Genomic DNA, 21,299 nt, shown 5'->3' with positions numbered 1-21,299 from the left:
GAAGAATGATGAAAAACAATTTTTTACAAAAAAAGCTATACGCGTTGGAAGTTTGGTGTTTAAATGTAAATTCTGCAGCATTAACAGTGTTGAGTTTGGAAAACTAATTTCTATGATGTACAAACATTATAAGCTAATTATCAATTGTTTGTATAACTTATTTGGTTAAATGTGCAGGAAAATAAATTAAACATCTTGGCCCAAGGAACAAATGATTAAGCCCATTGTAACACATACATTGGTCCACCATAATTAATCCAAGTCCCATCACACATCCATGAACCAAAGAAAGATAGATGGCCCAAATCCTTCAAGCCCATTCGGTAACCTATACTTCCCACCTTCAAATACTTGAACCCTAAATTCATTTCAATTAATTTCCTTGAAGCTTCCACCGAAAGCCAAATCCTTTCTTCTCTCTCCTCTCTCGTTTTACTTCAGTCACGTCATAGACAAGGAAGGAAGAAAGAAAAGGAAAGTTCAGAAGCTATGGTAGGTTGAAGAACAAAAGGTTTGTTTCCAAATCTAAGCAAGAAGAAATTAAAAGGCTACAACCAAGTAGCTAGTTTTCATATGGTCAGAGCACATCAAGAAAGTATCTTCTCTCATTTGTGCTACATCGAGGAACCAAGAAGAAATCCACGAAGTCTCAAGCACAAATCAAGCAACCATGGAGAAAGTGAAGTCAACTATAGTCAGAAGCTCATCCACAGTCCAAATCAAAACCTGGAGCCAAAACAAAGCTCTACGGTCAAGATTGAAGAAGCTTGAAGAAAAAGGATGAGAGAGAATGGATAAGTTGCATTCAACAAATTCGGATCTCTCCCCCATCACTGACAAAGCCACTGCAAGCTCTGTAAAGAAGAAGAAGATAGTATGGACCTTAAACTAGCTTCAACCTTGGAAGATTCACTCTTCTATAATAAGAGTGAACGGCCAAGGGTTGAAAGTAAGAGAGAAAGAACAAAGCACAGAGTTCGGTTCTCATAGCTTCCTAAGCTTGTTGATTTCTCCTCCTTCATGTTGTTCATTAGTATTTTCTTTTTCTCAGTTTAATTTGTCTGAGTCTCATTGAAAAAGGCAAACATGGTGAGGTTTGTAAGAAAAAGCCAATAAGAGGTAAAAGGCAGTGAGTTAAATTAGGAGAAAAAGCCATAAGATGTCTCAGATTTTCTTTGTACATCTTTCTGTTTTGTTTCATAATCCTGTGGGGATTCCCTTACAAGTTGGGTTAGCACTTGACTGTTGAAAGATAGGTTGAGTCCTAGTCAAATTTAGATTGGGTTAGAATCTAGATTTGTTCCAAATAGGATTGGGTAGATCCTAGGGAAACATTGGTGTATGTAATGTGTTAAAAAAGTTAGTGAAATTCCATCATAATTGTGATGGAGACTGGACATAGGCTACATTGCACTAGGTAGCTGAACCAGGATATATCTGGGTGTTACTCCTTCCTCTCTACTTCTCTTCTATTTCTATTACTCAGGAGACAAAAAGAAAATGTCTCTCAATTCGATACGAGACAAAAGTAAAAATATCTCCTAAGTTTATTTGAAAAAGCAAAAAGTAATAGTCACAAGAAAAGGAGGCTAAGATTCAACCCCCTTTCTCTTAGCCATTGATAACCATCAAACAACTTTTTGAGAAAAAGGTGTGGGACGCGTACGCGGACATATGGCTGCGTATGCGACCATTCGCCTCTGTCCAGGGTACTCGCGTACGCAGGCAAGGGTCGCGTACGCGAGTTGGGAAAAATCACCCTTCTGCATACACGGGACATGATTCGCATACGCATGCCCTGTTTTTCAAAAACTTGAGTTTTGTGATTTTAAACATGATTTTGAACTTTTAAAACTCTATTTTTACCCTTTAAGACCCTAAACTTAGTTTTATTCATAGTGAGGGGGTTGAACCTTGAGGAAATGGTGACTTGGAAGTGAAGAAAGTGTGTGAAGTGGTGAAGTATGGTTGAGGAAGTGCGGAATTGATGATGACGTATAGTTGATGACTAAATTAAGAGGTGAATGTTGAGATTGGTAATGATTGAATATGGCCGGATTGGCTGAGATGGTAAGATCTAAGTGTGATCCTGCTTATGTGTCACCTCGAAAATTGTATTGGTGCTTACACCGGGCAATGATGGAGGTTCCAACCCGTTTTGCTCGTGGTTGCGGTGTCCTGATGGAGACGGAGGTTTTATCCCGCCCGTGGTGAGGACGGGAGTTTCATCCTGCTCACGAGGTTTGCAAGTTGAGGACAAAGGATTCCCTCTCTTGTCGTGATGTAGATGTGGGGAAGGTAGAAAGGCACTCTCCTTCGTATTGTTTTTTCTCACATTCTTCTCCGGTTGCAAGGTGGAAAGGTACACTTATTTGTAATTCCTCTAGGAGAAGGTGGAAAGGCACTCTCCTTCATTTGTGTTCCTCCTTGGGATGCGTAACCTAGAGACCATGTCCAGGTTAGCTACCGGATGTGTCGGGTTCTGGTAACTTAACCAACACGTGAATTCACGGCTAGTAAGAAAGGCATACATCATATGCATATGTGTGTTTTGAATGATTGTGCATTAATTGGATTTGCCTATGTGATTATCATGCTTACCTGCTATATTTGCTACTTGCCATATCTGTATCCTATTTGTGTTTGTTTTGTTTGTATTTGCTTGTCTGTGTACTAGAGTTTTGGAGGATTGGAGAAAGGTGGAAATTAGGGCTTAAGTTAGAAAGGAATTAGAAATAAGAACCTTAGATAACCTACCCTGTTTATGGTTTTTTATTTATAAACCTTAAGATTTAAATCTGAGTGTCGAAGTTCTAGGATTGCTTTTGGCTTTTCCGGGACCTTGTATATTATGTATGTGGGCACTATTACCATACTGAGAACCTTCGGTTCTCATATCATATATATGTTGTTATTTTCATATGCAGGTCGGTATGCACCTCGGTGAGCATTTGAGATCTCTGGCAAACAAAATCTATTTTAGGATTTTATATTTTGATATCATATGATATATTATGATTTAGAATTCTCCTATATGTATATATAGCTAACTATGTCCCTCTTAGAGGTCGACGATGGAGAAACATGTCGTTTATTTTGTATTTTGGGATTCCTTCGGGTTATGACATATGTATTTACTTCGCGGGATGAGTCAAGAGCTTGCTATTTTGTATTTTTATCCTCCACTTCTTATTGTGTAGTTTATGTTTTATCCGGTTGCGCTTTTCCATGTGCAATGTGTTTTATTTTTGCAGTTTTTATTTAAACCTTCTTTCAAGGCTCCTAGTTATAAATTTCTTCAACTATATTACGTACATGTTTTCTTTTAGATGTTATAATATCTCACTACCTCTATTTTATGACTTAAGCTTAAATCTCTACGTAGTAGGGTATTACATGCAAAATTTGCAACTTGAAGATAAGTTATTTTAGTTGCAATATTTGACTTAGTCAAAGAATGAGTTATTACATAAGTTGATATTTATCAACTTGTCATACAACTTGATAAAGATGAATATGAAAGAAGACTCTAGTATACACACTTGTGCAATTTGTGCATAACTTGATCAACTTGTAAACCAAATGCACCTCCATAAAATACTATATAGGGAGTTAAGGTATTTGCTAATGTATGTCATGTTTTTGCATAGAATTAGTGAGTGAAACTTAGAGAGAAAAGTAGTAAGGTCTCTCATGTGTGTAATCTCTTTGTATGAATTTCTATAATATGTAAGAGAGTATTATAAACTTCTCTATATATTGTGAGAGACTGTAATTACACCACTTTGTCATATTATTTTCACTATTGTCTATATTCTTGTTCAGTTCCATCTATTTCTCGTCCACAAATTATAGTTGTGTTATTTTGTCTCTATTAAATCTGGTACCTAACAGTGGTATCAGAACTTTAGGTTCTTAATCTTCCGCTGCAAAAGGGCAAGTTGGTATCAGAACCATGGAAACAAAATTTAAGATCGAGAAATTCAATGGGAATAACTTTTTTCTTTGAAAACTGAAGATCAAGGCAATTTTGAGAAAGGATCATTATAGAAGGCAGGCCTACCGATATTCCTGATGACAAGTGAAAAGAGATGGAGGGGAACGTCATTGCCAATTTACACTTGGCTATGGCAGATTCCGTATTATCAAGCATATCGGAGAAACAGACAGCAGAGGAGATTTAGGAGGCACTCACTAAGTTGTACGAAACGAAGTCACTTCACAATAGAATATTCATGAAAAGGAGGCTCTATACTCTTCGTATGAGTGAATCTACATCGGTGACGGATTATATCAACAATCTTAATACTGTATTTTCACAACTGACAGCCATGGAGTGTCAAATTGTAGAAAATGAACGTGCTGAACTGCTTCTCCAAAGTTTACCAGACTCGTATGATCAACTTATCATCAATATCACAAATAACAATATTTCTAATCAACTTTGATTTGATGATGTTGCTGCCACTATTCTTGAAGAAGAAAGCAGGCACAAAATAAAGATGATCGAAATGGAAAGTTCTAAGCAAGCAGAAGTTTTGTTGGTGATGAGAGGTAGATCAACAAAATGTGGCTCTAGTGGGAGTCAAAGTTGTGGTAGATCAAGGTCTCGAAAGAAGAACCTTACTTGTTATAACTGTGGCAAAAAAGGGCACTTGAAGAAAGATTGTTGGTTCAACAAGAAGAGCATAGAAAAAACTGCTAATGCAACTACCTCACATAGTTGTGTTGCAAACACCTTTGATGATGGAGATGTCTTGTGCATCGAAGTTGCTATTGGTCATGAAGACAATAAACCATTAGCTGATATCTGGCTATTGAATTGTGCAGCAACATATCACATGACTCCACATCATGAGTGGTTTAGCACTTATGAACCTGTTTCAAAAGGATCTGTACTCATGGGAGATGATCATGCCTTAGAAATTTTTGGAATCGGTACTATAAAAATTAAGATGTTTGATGGTTCCATCCATACAGTTCAAGGTGTAAGACATGTGAATGGCCTGAGAAAAAATTTGTTATCCGTTGAGCGGTTGGATTCTTAAGGGTACAAGATTAATATTGAAATTGGATCATTGAAGGTGACTAATGGTGCTTGTGTGATCATGAAGGAAAAATGGCTAACAACCAATCTCTACTTGCTTTCTAGAGATACAGTTTGAGACGCAGAAGCATCAGTTACATTTGTGGACCAAGAAGACACAATGATATTGTGGCATCGCAAATTAAACCATATGTCAAAACATGCTCTATATAGGTTCTTGCATAACATAATCTCCTTCCAGGGTTTAAAACGGTGAATCTACCTTTCTATGAACACTTGGGACAAGCAAACAGTATAGATTGAAGTTTAAAAGATCAATCGCTAAAAGCTAGCACGTACTAGACTTGATTCATTCTAATGTGTGAGAATCACCAGAATTATCACTAGGAAGAGCAAAATATTTTGTCTCCTTCATAGATGATTACTCACGAAGAATCTAGGTATTTTCCATCAAGAAGAAGTCAGATATGTTTCTAGTATTTAAGGAGTTTAAAGCACGAATAGAGCCTGAAAGTGAGAAGAAAATAAAGTGCATGAGGACCGACAATGGAGGAGAATGCACTAATGGTGATCATTGCATTTTGCAAGCATGAGGGTATTCAGAGGCAATTTAAAGTTGCATATATACCTCAACAAAATGGTGTTGTAGAGCGGATGAACAGAACTCTTCTAAAAAGAAGTCGAGCTATGTTGCGGACTGCAGGATTAGCCAATTCTTTCTGGACAGAAGCAGTCAAAACATCCTGTGATTAACAGATCACCGTCAACAGTAATTGGGTTGAAAACTCCAATGGAGATGTGGCAAGGTAAGCCACCTGATTATTCTTCTCTCTATATGTTTGGATGTCCTATTTATGTGATGTTCAATATCGAAGAAAGAACAAAGCTTGATCCTAAATCAAGAAAGTATATCTTCTTGGGCTATGCTGTTATTCTCAGTAGAGATGTTATATTTGCTGAAAACGAGTTGCAAAAGGAGCAAAAAAACAACAGTAGCACTAAAGAAACTACTACGATATACATGAATGATAAGTCTAGAAAAAAGGACTCTTTTGAAGTAGAACCTGAGCAAGTTGAACAAGGACCAGCTGAAGCTCGCAGAACAACACCTAAACTGAGAAAACCATCATGGCATGCCGACTATACCATAACTTGCCATTATGCATATTGTTTTGTTATTGAAGATGGAGAACCATCAACCTTTCAAGAGGCTGTTGAAAATTCACATTCTTCTTTATGGATGACGGCCATATAAGAAAAAATGGAAGTACTATGCAGAAACAAGACGTGGGAGCTTGTCCCACTCCCGGATAGAAGGAAAGCAATTGGTAACAAATGGATTTATAAAATAAAGTGTGATAATCATGACCCGATAGAACGTTATCGTGCAGAACTAGCAGTGAAGAAATTCTTCGTTTTCGGTTGATCTGATTTGTCATTCTCTATCATTGCTATGTCTCCTGGCTGTCGATCCTTGTCATCACAGTTGGCCATCGTTGTTGGGTACCTGGTCATGGCTGCATCTAGTTTTGATTCATTGATTCGAGCTTTTGAGTTTGCCCCAGTTTCTTTACTTTGAGCCCCTACCTCTGATAGGTTTTTATTTTCTTTTTTAATTTTTTTGCTTTAGTTATTGTATATTACATTTTACTGTTATAATGCAAAAAAACATGCTTGGTTTATGGGGCGAGGTGTTTTACCAAAACTAATTCTTACAAAGATTGATTGCTTTGAATTGTCTTTGTTTTTAATCCCATGATAATTCTCAAGGCTAAGCTGCTTATATATTATTTCTCTTGGGTGCCTCAATGAGATGTTAGCATCTACTTATTAATTCCTCATTATAGTATTATAATTATAATTTATGTTTATGCTAAATTCTTAATTATATGTTAATTGTAAGACCCAGAATTTTCGAATAAATCTTATTATAAATTAATTTCAATTCATTTAATTCATTAGAAATTTTATCTTTAGGAATTATTTTATTAAAGCTAATTAAATCAGGTTTTGATAATTAATTAGAATTTTACCTAATTTTATAATTATTGAATTATTTGCTATATTTAAATTTCAAAATTAGTAGTTATTGGATGACAAGAATATTTATGTGATTTAATTCAAATAATTGATATTTCTATGATTTAATACTTCAAGTTTTAGAAATAAAGAAAATTAATCTTATTATCTTATAAATTCAATTAGAGAATTTGATTTTAAACCAATTAGTATTTTAATACAACAAATAATATTTTAAAATAATTTTGAAGATTAAAATTAGATTTCAAATTAACATTATATACTCTAATTTGATTAAAAATAACTAAAATCTAAATTAAATCCTAAATTGCTAAAACAAAACCATAAGCCTAATTTTTATAAACACTCACACTCACATCTCTCAGTTCACACGCACACACAGCTGCACCCCTTTCCCTACCCTCACTTACCCACAAAAATCCCATCAGAAGGAAAGAAAGAAAAAAAAAAAAGAGAAAGGGGAAGAAGGATGGGAACCGAGGAAGGAAGGAGATGGGGGAGAAGAGTGAGGCGGCGCGGTGGGTGTCACTGCCACCGTCGCCGCCGCTGCTGGCAGAGGAGAGGGGAGATCTGAGAGAGAAGGAGAGTGTCGCGTGGGAGCCGCTGCGTCGCGTCACCGCTGTCGGATCTGTCATCGCGCCGCCGAGGAAGAGAAGAGGAAGACCCGTGAGAGAGGGAGGGGAGGAGGAGCTGTTCGGACCGCCTTCGTCGTGTCACCTGCGCCGTCGCCACCATTCGTCGCGCCGCCACCACGCTGCGCCGCCATCGTCATCATCGCGGGCTGCTGCTGCTGCGCGTATGGTCGTTGCCGCCTCTGGGTCCGTCACCGTCAAGGCTGGTCGCGGGTAGAAAAAGGAGAAGAGATCTCCGTTGCCGCCGAGCCAAACGCAGGAGAGAGAAGGAGCCCGCGGGAGAGGAGCTTGTTGCCGCCGCTGCCATGGCTTCCTTGCCGTCGCCGTGGTTAGGTAGTCACCGGAGGGAGCCGTCGTTGTCAGCGCCGCCATCGGGGTTACCGCCGCTTCTACCGTCGGAGAACACCTCTGCCGCCACCGAGATCTACCGCCGGTAAGGTTTTAAGTTGGTTTTTGCTTTCTTTGAATTTCCGGGAGCTTAATCATCGCTGTATGTTTGTTTCAGTCGCCGATGCCGGAGTTCTGGTCGCCGCTGCCGTTCGAGGTGGCTGCCGGAGCTGCCGCTAAACCAATTCAGCGACCGCCGCTGTTTCATTTTCTTAGTTCGGTAAGTATTTACGTTTCGGAAAGCCGTGTTAATATTATGTTATGTTTGGTTATAAACTCTGAGGTTCTGGTAACGTAGGGTCGTGTTTTGAGCGATGCATGTCGCTTTTAAGTTGCTGTGAGTGCTGCAAAAGTGATCAGGGACGGAGTTTGCGGTTGCTGTTGGTTTCGGGTTAAGAGAAATGGTTTCGTTGACGCATTTTAAGTTATGGTTTCGACGAGTCGAGGTAGGGGTTTTTCTTAAAATCTAATTTATATTACAGAGTTGTGATAAATAGATATTAATGTGAGAGAACATATGCCTGTGATTATAATTGCCTTCTAAATGTGGTTGTTTGCTGGACTGAATGACTGATTGCTTGGCTGCTTGAGTAGTTTGTGATTGCTGAAAAGAAATTAGTTTGAAAGGTTATTTAGTTGATTATTATGAGAAATGGCTTTTCTTGGTTTTGAAGCTATTTTTGATGATGTAAAAGAATTGGCTTTGGAAATGGTTTAATTTTGAGTTAGTGACTTCATAAATGATTTAGTATTTGAGCTGGTCTGATTTTAAAAAGAGATTTATTATGGGCACTGATTCGCTTTGAAAATTATTTGATATTGGAACTAGCCGAATCTTGGAAAATGATTGAGGTTTTGGAAAGGTTTGAGAAACGTTTGGATGGGACCCGAAAAGGGTGGCAGAATCCGAGTTTTAGAGGAGATGCTGCCGAAATTTTATAAAATTAGAAGTTTCATTTGAAGTAGTTATTTTAAAAGGTTTAATTTTAAGCATTAAATGATGATTTAAGAATACTTCATTTATCAAAGAAGGATGATGAGGATTGATTTGAAATATGATTTTTGAATAAATTTGGAAATGGATATGGATTGACGAATGATGATAATATTGAGAATGGCTTAGATATTGATGAATGATGAATGAATTATTTATATGGCTTATGAATTTGAAATATCTGAGATACGAGGTTCCCTGGATTAAGTGCCGTGGCTTGCCACCACGTGTACCAGGTTGAAAACTCGATACTCTGTTGACCCTACGACGTAAGTGTGACCGGGCACTATATAAATTCCCGGGAATGTTACCCCCATTGAGTAATATTGATTATTTGAGAAAAAAACTATGCATAGACTCTTGGGGATGCACGTCGGGGGACAGTCTAAGGACAATTCAGACTTGTCGGGTTGGCTGGATAACCGACAGATGAGCCTCATCAGCCATAGGACAGGCATGCATCATATGCATTTGTATGCTTTGCTTGGGTTTGAACTTGTTTTGGTTTGCCTAATTGCTAAACTGTTCTTAACTGCTACTTGAACAATTTGCTGTAACTGCTACCTACTTGTGCTTTCCTTGTTTGTCTTGCCTGTGTTTGTCCTGGTGTGCTACATTTAAGAATGAACCTTGGTGCTGAATTAATGACTGTGTTGTTTGATTGTGTGGTTGGTTTCTGATTGAGATTTGCTTATGAGAAAGGAAAGATTTTGATTTTTTTTGAAAATGTTAAACACTGCCTCTTTGAAAAGGTTTTAAACGATTAGCTATTGAATTTTAGAAGTATTTATAAGACAATGATAATTACAGAATCTGAAAACAGTTTTCTTATTGAATATCTTCTTATGACAACTTTGAAACTCCGTGGTGAGACCGTGTGGTTAGGTTCTCACCCCCCTACAGCTTTACCTTTTCAGGAACCGGATGAAGAAGCGTTAAGAAGAGTTATACTGCGTTTGGTTGATATGTTGTTGTATTAATTAGGTTATTTTATTCCCTCGTCTTTGTTATAACAAATTTGTAAGAGGGATAGGAATTGTATGTTCTATATGTATATTATATTATGGGTTATTATGTAAGGAGTCTTGTATATGAATCTATGCCTGTTTGTATTTTTATTAAGATAAAGTGTTTATTTCCGGTTTTTAAGGAAATCAGCGATACAGTGTCGAGTCACAGGCTCCTATTTTAGTATTTAGTATGTAAAGTAGTCGTAATACTCCTTGCTATCAGAGTAGCGCAGCCGGAAGCGTGATTTCTGATAGTGAGGGTGTTACATTATGGTATCAGAGCGGTCTTTCCTGTAGAGCCTGAGAAATGGACCGATTATGCTTCAATTGCATACTCTGAGTGTCTGTCATGTTATAGGTCTTGTCCGAATGACGAGAATTAGAGCTTTATGCACATGACTGTCTTTTGATTAACGCTGTTAGCTTACTATTGCATATCTGTTGATATTAAGTCTGGCCAGCTTAATGTTGATGGTTTATGTATACGGTAAAGTTAATGGGTTATCATGGACAAAGTGGAGTTAATAAGCGATGCGGTTCACGGGTTCTGGGAACGTTAGAAATTAATTTTTGAAGTTAGTTCCATTTTGACGTATAATTTTGTTCGTGTCGCGTAGCTTAATACACCGTTTTCTCTTTTATTGGTTATGTTGGAATTCCTTGTTCTAGATTTTTCCTTTTAGAATATGATTCGACTCTGTTTCTAGCAATACTTATTCATCCCTATATATATATATTTCTGTTTGATTATAATCCTGATTATTCACTTGAAATCATTTGGAACCTCTACCCTAATGTTGCTCATATTTCTCTCTTCGAATCATGAGTTTTTTTTCTTTAAGTTGGTTTTGAACTTGTTTCGCATGACAACGGTCTTTAATTCTTTGATAAACGTCAAATGTTATTTCTTGATTAGTTTACACTGAAGTTAGGTGTTTTAATCATGCCACATGATGCGTGTGTTGCTTATTCTTCGATTTATTATCTTTTTCGCTCCCTGTTTCAATTCTTTTTGGAACCAGATTTGATTATTCATCATTGTTATTATTTATACATTTCTTCATAAATTTTGTATCCTTTTATTCGATCTTAAATCTGTTCTAGCGTAACACATAATTCTTAATACTTGAGTGATTTGAAACCGTGAAAGTTACGATTCATAGTAAGCTAATTGTGTGATTTGGTTCTTCTACTTCACCTTCTACAACTTATGCGTATTTTGCCCAGGTTACAATTTTTTTTATCCTGTTTTCCTTTAAATGAATAAAGTACTCTCCTTGGTAAAAATTTCGAGTTTGTTTTGGTATGAGATAATAATTCTAGTAATATTCTTTCGAAGTTTTTGTTTCGAAATCTACATTGAGAAAAGTTTTGATCTTTTTATTCTATCTAATCTTGTCTATAACCATTCTTTGAATTTTGGATATAACTATCTCTGATCTTACATGTACTTTCCTACAAGAAATAAATAAATCCTTTATGTAGCTAAAGACATACTTGTTTTTAAGGGTACTATCTATACTTTTATTAACTATATAGGAACACTTTACATTAGATTTCTTTCTTTGAACATAATTTGATTCTCCTCTAATATTTACTCAAATTTTTATATATGTCTTTACTTGATTATGTACTCTAAGATTCTTGATAAGCGGTTCTTGCTTCTGTTCTAGTTAATTGACTAACTTTATATAATTTATTTTAAATTGGATTATTTTGACGCAATACCTTATTAAAACTTCTTGTAATTATTTTGGGAAAGTGAATTCATTCCTTCATAGGGTTACAACTTGATTTTTCCTTTCAGTACATCTTTCTGTTTTTATACATCCTTGCTTACCTATAATTTCAAACGTTTCTCCAAGTTTTTGTGAAATACCATTTTGGTTGCTTATTCTTCTTTATCAAAATTTGTATTCCTTTGAGTAAACTTCAAACTTATTTTGGTGCAACATACCACTTTTTATAATCTCGTTCTAAGATTTTTGTTTTGGATTTCATTGAAAAAAAAAAAAAAAAATTCAATTCAGTTCTTTTGCTGGATTCTATTTGTAGCCTTACTTTAAATTTCAATAAAATCGTTTTGGAACTTCGCATATATTCACTATATGAAGCTTTAAAACTTTCTTATGCAAACGAAACTAACTTGTTTGTAATATACCAAGTATTCTTTTATTGACTAATTTACCTCGGACCTTCTCTTCTGAATAAAATTTAAATTTTTATGCATATTCTTGTTTGATTATGATCTTTTAAGATTTTTCAACATTTTTAGTTCAATTAATTTTTATTATTTCAAGTTTTACACAAATAATCTAATTTAACTTGAATTCGATTTAACATAACTCAATATTTACGCTTCTATTACCTCACTTGAAGGATATTTATTTCATATCTTTTCTTTTTAAAATGAGAAATCACACTTTCTTAAATTTTTCCATGCTTTTGAGTTTTGCAAATGATGTCGTTAGTTCAGTCATTCCTTTCTTGTGAACTTAGTGTTCCTTTGTTCTGGCTTGAACTTATTTCAATTTAAATCATCACTACTTTTCTTATTTCTTATGGAGTTCCTGGATTCAAATTTCCTATTTAGATGCAAAACGATTTTCTTTCCAGAACATTTTCTCGTGCCTGTAAATCGTTATTTAGTTGCAATCTTACGCATCCTCTTGAATTTATACGAATTTTATCCTCGTCAGCATAATCTTTAATCATTTCTTTTCTATGAAATCTCATATTTTTTCGACTCAGCTTGGATATGTTAAAAACTAATACGCAGATTTTCTTCTTATTGGTCCTATTGAATTTCTTTTGATCCAAGGGTTATCCTTGAAATTATCAATTGATTCTTTTCTAGCAAACTTCATTGCTTGAGCATCCTTGTTTACCTGCAATTGCATTTATTCTTTCAAATTTTCGCGAACGCGGCCCTTGTCGCTTTTCTTTCTTTTTCATGGTTTATTATCGTTCTGAATATACTCGAGATTAGTTTTGGTATCTTGTGTAACCGTTAGACTTAGTAAACGACATATTAGTCCTTTAGGACAGTTTTGGTGAACGCAAAAGGTGAAATTCGTAAGTGTACGACGTTGCAGGGAGTTGTGGAACCTTATTTCATGTGAAAGGATTTTGTTGATGTTGGGTTTGTGACCATTAAAATTTGCGAAGTGTTGACGAGGTTGAAAACCTTCGGATGAGTTACTCAATGAAGTACGGTTGAGAATAGTGGAGATAAGTTATGTTGAAGTTTGAATAGTTGAATCTCTGAAGTTGGTATGAGATCAGTAAACGGACATTAAGCACATCGTTTTAACCCCGGCTTATTTTATAAACTTTTTCCACCTTACTTTACCATTACATGTTGAAACATATCATCTTGTACATCAAGCCTATCTTGTAATTTCTATTTCACATCATACTTATACCCTTTAAGTTTTTATGCTATATGAAAATTCTGGTATTTGAAGTGATATAAAAATCTCTTTTATTTTGTATCAATTTTCGAGGACGAAAATTTTATAAGGTGGGTAGGATGTAAGACCCAGAATTTTCGAATAAATCTTATTATAAATTAATTTCAATTCATTTAATTCATTAGAAATTTTATCTTTAGGAATTATTTTATTAAAGCTAATTAAATCAGGTTTTGATAATTAATTAGAATTTTACCTAATTTTATAATTATTGAATTATTTGCTATATTTAAATTTCAAAATTAGTAGTTATTGGATGACAAGAATATTTATGTGATTTAATTCAAATAATTGATATTTCTATGATTTAATACTTCAAGTTTTAGAAATAAAGAAAATTAATCTTATTATCTTATAAATTCAATTAGAGAATTTGATTTTAAACCAATTAGTATTTTAATACAACAAATAATATTTTAAAATAATTTTGAAGATTAAAATTAGATTTCAAATTAACATTATATACTCTAATTTGATTAAAAATAACTAAAATCTAAATTAAATCCTAAATTGCTAAAACAAAACCATAAGCCTAATTTTTATAAACACTCACACTCACATCTCTCAGTTCACACGCACACACAGCTGCACCCCTTTCCCTACCCTCACTTACCCACAAAAATCCCATCAGAAGGAAAGAAAGAAAAAAAAAAAAAGAGAAAGGGGAAGAAGGATGGGAACCGAGGAAGGAAGGAGATGGGGGAGAAGAGTGAGGCGGCGCGGTGGGTGTCACTGCCACCGTCGCCGCCGCTGCTGGCAGAGGAGAGGGGAGATCTGAGAGAGAAGGAGAGTGTCGCGTGGGAGCCGCTGCGTCGCGTCACCGCTGTCGGATCTGTCATCGCGCCGCCGAGGAAGAGAAGAGGAAGACCCGTGAGAGAGGGAGGGGAGGAGGAGCTGTTCGGACCGCCTTCGTCGTGTCACCTGCGCCGTCGCCACCATTCGTCGCGCCGCCACCACGCTGCGCCGCCATCGTCATCATCGCGGGCTGCTGCTGCTGCGCGTATGGTCGTTGCCGCCTCTGGGTCCGTCACCGTCAAGGCTGGTCGCGGGTAGAAAAAGGAGAAGAGATCTCCGTTGCCGCCGAGCCAAACGCAGGAGAGAGAAGGAGCCCGCGGGAGAGGAGCTTGTTGCCGCCGCTGCCATGGCTTCCTTGCCGTCGCCGTGGTTAGGTAGTCACCGGAGGGAGCCGTCGTTGTCAGCGCCGCCATCGGGGTTACCGCCGCTTCTACCGTCGGAGAACACCTCTGCCGCCACCGAGATCTACCGCCGGTAAGGTTTTAAGTTGGTTTTTGCTTTCTTTGAATTTCCGGGAGCTTAATCATCGCTGTATGTTTGTTTCAGTCGCCGATGCCGGAGTTCTGGTCGCCGCTGCCGTTCGAGGTGGCTGCCGGAGCTGCCGCTAAACCAATTCAGCGACCGCCGCTGTTTCATTTTCTTAGTTCGGTAAGTATTTACGTTTCGGAAAGCCGTGTTAATATTATGTTATGTTTGGTTATAAACTCTGAGGTTCTGGTAACGTAGGGTCGTGTTTTGAGCGATGCATGTCGCTTTTAAGTTGCTGTGAGTGCTGCAAAAGTGATCAGGGACGGAGTTTGCGGTTGCTGTTGGTTTCGGGTTAAGAGAAATGGTTTCGTTGACGCATTTTAAGTTATGGTTTCGACGAGTCGAGGTAGGGGTTTTTCTTAAAATCTAATTTATATTACAGAGTTGTGATAAATAGATATTAATGTGAGAGAACATATGCCTGTGATTATAATTGCCTTCTAAATGTGGTTGTTTGCTGGACTGAATGACTGATTGCTTGGCTGCTTGAGTAGTTTGTGATTGCTGAAAAGAAATTAGTTTGAAAGGTTATTTAGTTGATTATTATGAGAAATGGCTTTTCTTGGTTTTGAAGCTATTTTTGATGATGTAAAAGAATTGGCTTTGGAAATGGTTTAATTTTGAGTTAGTGACTTCATAAATGATTTAGTATTTGAGCTGGTCTGATTTTAAAAAGAGATTTATTATGGGCACTGATTCGCTTTGAAAATTATTTGATATTGGAACTAGCCGAATCTTGGAAAATGATTGAGGTTTTGGAAAGGTTTGAGAAACGTTTGGATGGGACCCGAAAAGGGTGGCAGAATCCGAGTTTTAGAGGAGATGCTGCCGAAATTTTATAAAATTAGAAGTTTCATTTGAAGTAGTTATTTTAAAAGGTTTAATTTTAAGCATTAAATGATGATTTAAGAATACTTCATTTATCAAAGAAGGATGATGAGGATTGATTTGAAATATGATTTTTGAATAAATTTGGAAATGGATATGGATTGACGAATGATGATAATATTGAGAATGGCTTAGATATTGATGAATGATGAATGAATTATTTATATGGCTTATGAATTTGAAATATCTGAGATACGAGGTTCCCTGGATTAAGTGCCGTGGCTTGCCACCACGTGTACCAGGTTGAAAACTCGATACTCTGTTGACCCTACGACGTAAGTGTGACCGGGCACTATATAAATTCCCGGGAATGTTACCCCCATTGAGTAATATTGATTATTTGAGAAAAAAACTATGCATAGACTCTTGGGGATGCACGTCGGGGGACAGTCTAAGGACAATTCAGACTTGTCGGGTTGGCTGGATAACCGACAGATGAGCCTCATCAGCCATAGGACAGGCATGCATCATATGCATTTGTATGCTTTGCTTGGGTTTGAACTTGTTTTGGTTTGCCTAATTGCTAAACTGTTCTTAACTGCTACTTGAACAATTTGCTGTAACTGCTACCTACTTGTGCTTTCCTTGTTTGTCTTGCCTGTGTTTGTCCTGGTGTGCTACATTTAAGAATGAACCTTGGTGCTGAATTAATGACTGTGTTGTTTGATTGTGTGGTTGGTTTCTGATTGAGATTTGCTTATGAGAAAGGAAAGATTTTGATTTTTTTTGAAAATGTTAAACACTGCCTCTTTGAAAAGGTTTTAAACGATTAGCTATTGAATTTTAGAAGTATTTATAAGACAATGATAATTACAGAATCTGAAAACAGTTTTCTTATTGAATATCTTCTTATGACAACTTTGAAACTCCGTGGTGAGACCGTGTGGTTAGGTTCTCACCCCCCTACAGCTTTACCTTTTCAGGAACCGGATGAAGAAGCGTTAAGAAGAGTTATACTGCGTTTGGTTGATATGTTGTTGTATTAATTAGGTTATTTTATTCCCTCGTCTTTGTTATAACAAATTTGTAAGAGGGATAGGAATTGTATGTTCTATATGTATATTATATTATGGGTTATTATGTAAGGAGTCTTGTATATGAATCTATGCCTGTTTGTATTTTTATTAAGATAAAGTGTTTATTTCCGGTTTTTAAGGAAATCAGCGATACAGTGTCGAGTCACAGGCTCCTATTTTAGTATTTAGTATGTAAAGTAGTCGTAATACTCCTTGCTATCAGAGTAGCGCAGCCGGAAGCGTGATTTCTGATAGTGAGGGTGTTACATTAATAGTTTGTTTAAATAATATGGTTCATGATTGTTAGTAACTTGATTATATTTAATTGTCAATAGGCTGTTGAACTTAAATGTTTAATTGTCAAATGTTTTTTTTTTTAAGTTAAATACTTTAAGAGTGGTTGTTGAATGATTTTGAATTTGTTCATGACAGGCAGAATGCTTGAGAATGTTGGTTATGGGATAAGTTCCTCAATTTATGATAGCATGAAGATTGATGTTAGAAGATTTGAGTTTAGTCTAATAGAACTTTTAATCATTGATTAGTTGTATTTCTTTTATTTTGTCTGTTAGCTTTGATTATCTTTGTGTGTGTTTTATGTTGTCTTAATGTTGGGATTTAGACTCAGAGTGCTTAATTATAAGTATTTATTATATAATTGTAGAGGATTTGAATGTATAATACTTATTATAACTTATATTATTATTTTAGTTTATTATGTGTTTTGGGTTGAAGTTATTAATTTTAAATGCCTATATATATATATATATATATATATATATATATATATATATATATATATTATTATGATATATATATTTTTTAAAAAAATTTATAACAGGTAAACTTATACGAGTTTATTAGTCGAATTTAGGTGAGTTCCACGAATTTTTTTAGCTTGTGACTTTGGCAATCTTGATATAAATTTAGAAAAGACAAATTTATATAATATAATTAGGCAAATGACGAATGTTAAAACCTGTTAAGAAACTTTATAACTTAATATAGTAATAGTCTAAATTTTATCATTTATTTTATTCTCATTATAAACAATCGTTCTAATGTAAAATGATATGCTAACAAAGAATGAAGGAAGAGATACAAACCTGATAAGTTATAATATAATCTCCAAATTGAACCTGATCCAAGTGAACCTTCAAAAATCTTAGGACTCAAATCTAATTGCCACAATAGAAGAAGGAAACAAGTCATGATTATTTCAACGCTAATAGAGGTAGAACATATGTTCAAAATAGGCCAAGTGTTATTAAGATGTGTGTATTTGTACATTTCATATATACAAAATAAATCTAACTCTAACTCTAAATTAAGTTGACCACCGTACATATTAGAGGAAAAAAGATTTGACATGAAATTGAAAGGGGTGTTAGCTAATTAATTTCAAGTATTTTGATAATTCATTAAAAAATAACTAGTTTTTTTAGTGTTTAATGAATTGAAGTTTAATTTAAAAATTATTTATCCATGAAATTTACTACTTTAATAACCTTAACAAGTGTTTTTAATAATAATAATAATAATAATAATAATAATAATAATAATAATAATAATAATACACATTCTAGAGAAAAAAAAAAATCACTTACAGATCAGAAGTGTCAAACTTGTGTGCCACAAATAAATTGAGGCGAAAATAATGTATGATAAGTTGCTGAATGGAATTAATTAAGAGTAAGAGTTTAATTTGAGAATGGGATAGATGAGGTGCTGAGAGTGAGAGAAGGGACTTTGTTCTTTGCAGGATAACATAAATTAAAAGAAGAGCAATTATATTATGCTTTCCTTTTGAAATCAAACAAAACGGTTCTTAGCAGAATATATCATAAAGCACGCAAAATAAATAACTTGGATGATTTCTTCATCAAAGTATATACTATATAAAATGGGATTCTAAACCTTCTCAATCAGAAAGGTATACGAACGTTTAAAAGTAGTAATACATAACATATGAACTTTACTCTACTAATAATTATTGTTTTTTCTATCCCATTATATATATATATAATGTCAATCTTATTGATGATCAATAATGACACCCAATTAAATTATGACAACCAATTAAAAATAGAATATACTTAATGTGAAACATTTTGAATAAGAGAGTCACTCACATAAAGACGTTTGAAACGTCTTTTTTTAAAGACGTTTTTTAATAATTAAAATTTAATTTATATAATCGATCAAATTGTGTTATTTTTGTCAAAATTAGACCAAACAAACGAATTTGACCGAAAATCGATAAATCAAATCTTGAACCGATCTAAATTAATATTCTTTTTTATAGAAAATGACTATAATACTCTTATTATAAAAAATGACTAAAATATTCTTATTATTTATATTAATTTTAAAAATCTTAAATTCTAATTCTATAATGACATAGAGAGAAGAGAACGGTTAAAATTTAGAGTTTTAAAATATATAGTAGAAATATTTTAAGTCATTTTCTATAATAGGGATATTATAGTCATTTTTATAAAAAATATTAATTTAAATTGGTTCAAGATTTGGTTTATCGATTTTTTGGTTAAACCGATTTATTTCATCTAATTTTAACAAAAATAACACAATTTGATCGATTATATAGGTTAAATATTAATTATTAAAAAAACATCTTTAAAACAGATGTTTTAAGCGTCTTTATGTGAGTGGCTCCCTTCGAATAATTAAAACATAACATATTCCAACACAACACCCCTGAAAAGTTTGGGATGAAGACGCATAGTTTTAATTCAATTAGAGTGAGTCCCTATATCGTGGGGATGATAAATAAATAATAGTATATAATATATTTTAATAAATATTATATTATTTAAAAATTAATTAAAATATATATATAAATTACTATTAAATTTGATTTTTATATTAAAATATTTTATAATATAAAAATTATTTTATATTAAAATTATACAAAATTATATTTTTATTTTTTATTTATATTTTTATATTTATTTTAATTGATAAACTTAATCTTTTTGTATGATATATGTTTTTTTTTTATTTTTTTGTTGTTATTTGTTAGAGTAGTTTTTTTCTTCTTCCTGTCATATAGTTTTAAAAAAGCATATTTCTTTTTTGAACTATTGACATGTATGTATTTTTTATTATCTTTTTTATTTTATCTTTATATATATGTTCTTCGTCTGAAGATCTGTTTTGAATTCGTTTACTTTTTTATTTTTAATTTCTTGATTGGTATATTATCTAAGTTTAATAATATTATTAATGTTGGTAAATTTGGTTCCTATAATCAATGAAGAATATAAATGAATAATATAAATGATGTTTTGAATAAATAAAATTTTTGTAATATTATCTATTTTATTTATTGTAATAGAGACTGAGTTTTAATATTTTTTATTAGAACAAATATTTTAACAACAATGTATTATTTAGAATCTTTTTTAAAGTTAAAATTATTTACTTTGACTTCAAATATAAGTATTAAGTTGCATATGTTGTGATAAGATAAGATAGCCTGAGGTGGATGTCCATTTTTCATAAGGTTCAAGTTTTCAAGAGAAATTACATTTAATAAGGTTTGAAAACATAACCTTATGTATGTATATAAATAGAGGCTTAAACCTCTGAGATACACAACAACATAAATAAAAGTACTTTTCTCTCTTTTCTCTCTATATTCTACTAATACAATATCAATATATTATAATAGTATTGGTGAATATTAATATTAGAGTCTTTTATTTATACATATTTATTTTATATTTTATCATATCTTCCTTATTTATTTTACAACATGTTATCAGCACGAGACTTTGATCAAATTTTAGGAAGACTCCAGGTAACAAATTTTCATTATATCGAATCTCTCCCATCTTGAATTTAATGCTCTTGATATATCTGAAAACAACTATTTATCATGGATACTAGATGCTGAAATCCATCTTGATTCAATGGATCTTGGAGATACCATTAAGGCTGAAAATAATGTATCCCGGAAGGATAAAGTCAAAGCCATGATTTTTCTTCGTCGTCATCTTGACGAAGGATTGAAAAATGAATATTTCACATTAAAAGATCCTACAGATCTGTGGAAAGATCTTGAAGAAAGATACAATCATCAAAAGACAGTGATACTTCCTAAAGCCCGATATGAATGGATGCACTTGCGTCTACAGGATTTTAAATCCATAAATGAATATAATTCTGCAATATTTTGAATCACCTCACGAATGAAATTATGTGGGGAAAAGATAACTGATAATGATATGTTAGATAAAACTTTCTCGACATTCCATGCCTCGAATGTGCTCCTGCAGTAGCAGTATCGAGAAAAAAGATTTAAAAAGTATTCTGAGTTAATTTCTTGCCTTCTTGTTGTTGAACGCAACAATGAATTACTTTTAAGGAATCATGAAGTGCGCCCAACTGGCGCTGCCCCATTTCCTGAAGTAAATGCGGCAATTCATAACCCCAGAAGAGGTAAATGGCAAGATTTTGGTAACAA

The 21,299-nt window shown here is 34.1% G+C and overlaps 1 protein-coding gene across 1 annotated transcript in view; it reads right to left on the bottom strand.

Annotated features, from left to right (window-relative positions):
- Positions 1-18,558, bottom strand: part of LOC107626655 (putative disease resistance RPP13-like protein 3) — a 34,708-nt gene extending 16,150 nt beyond the window's left edge. Inside the window, exons 1-2 of the mRNA XM_088504699.1 lie at positions 18,418-18,558; positions 17,917-17,988 (exon numbers count right to left, since the gene is read on the bottom strand). The gene's annotated coding sequence lies outside the window, so the exon portion shown is untranslated. The remainder of the gene's footprint in view (positions 1-17,916; positions 17,989-18,417) is intronic.
- Positions 18,559-21,299: the final 2,741 nt, after the last annotated feature.

Source organism: Arachis ipaensis, chromosome B2 (assembly GCF_059453495.1).
Source record: "Arachis ipaensis isolate K30076 ecotype BB chromosome B2, ASM5945349v1, whole genome shotgun sequence".
In the NCBI taxonomy this organism is placed as follows: Eukaryota; Viridiplantae; Streptophyta; class Magnoliopsida; order Fabales; family Fabaceae; genus Arachis; species Arachis ipaensis.
This window is presented reverse-complemented; position numbering and strand designations above follow the sequence as displayed.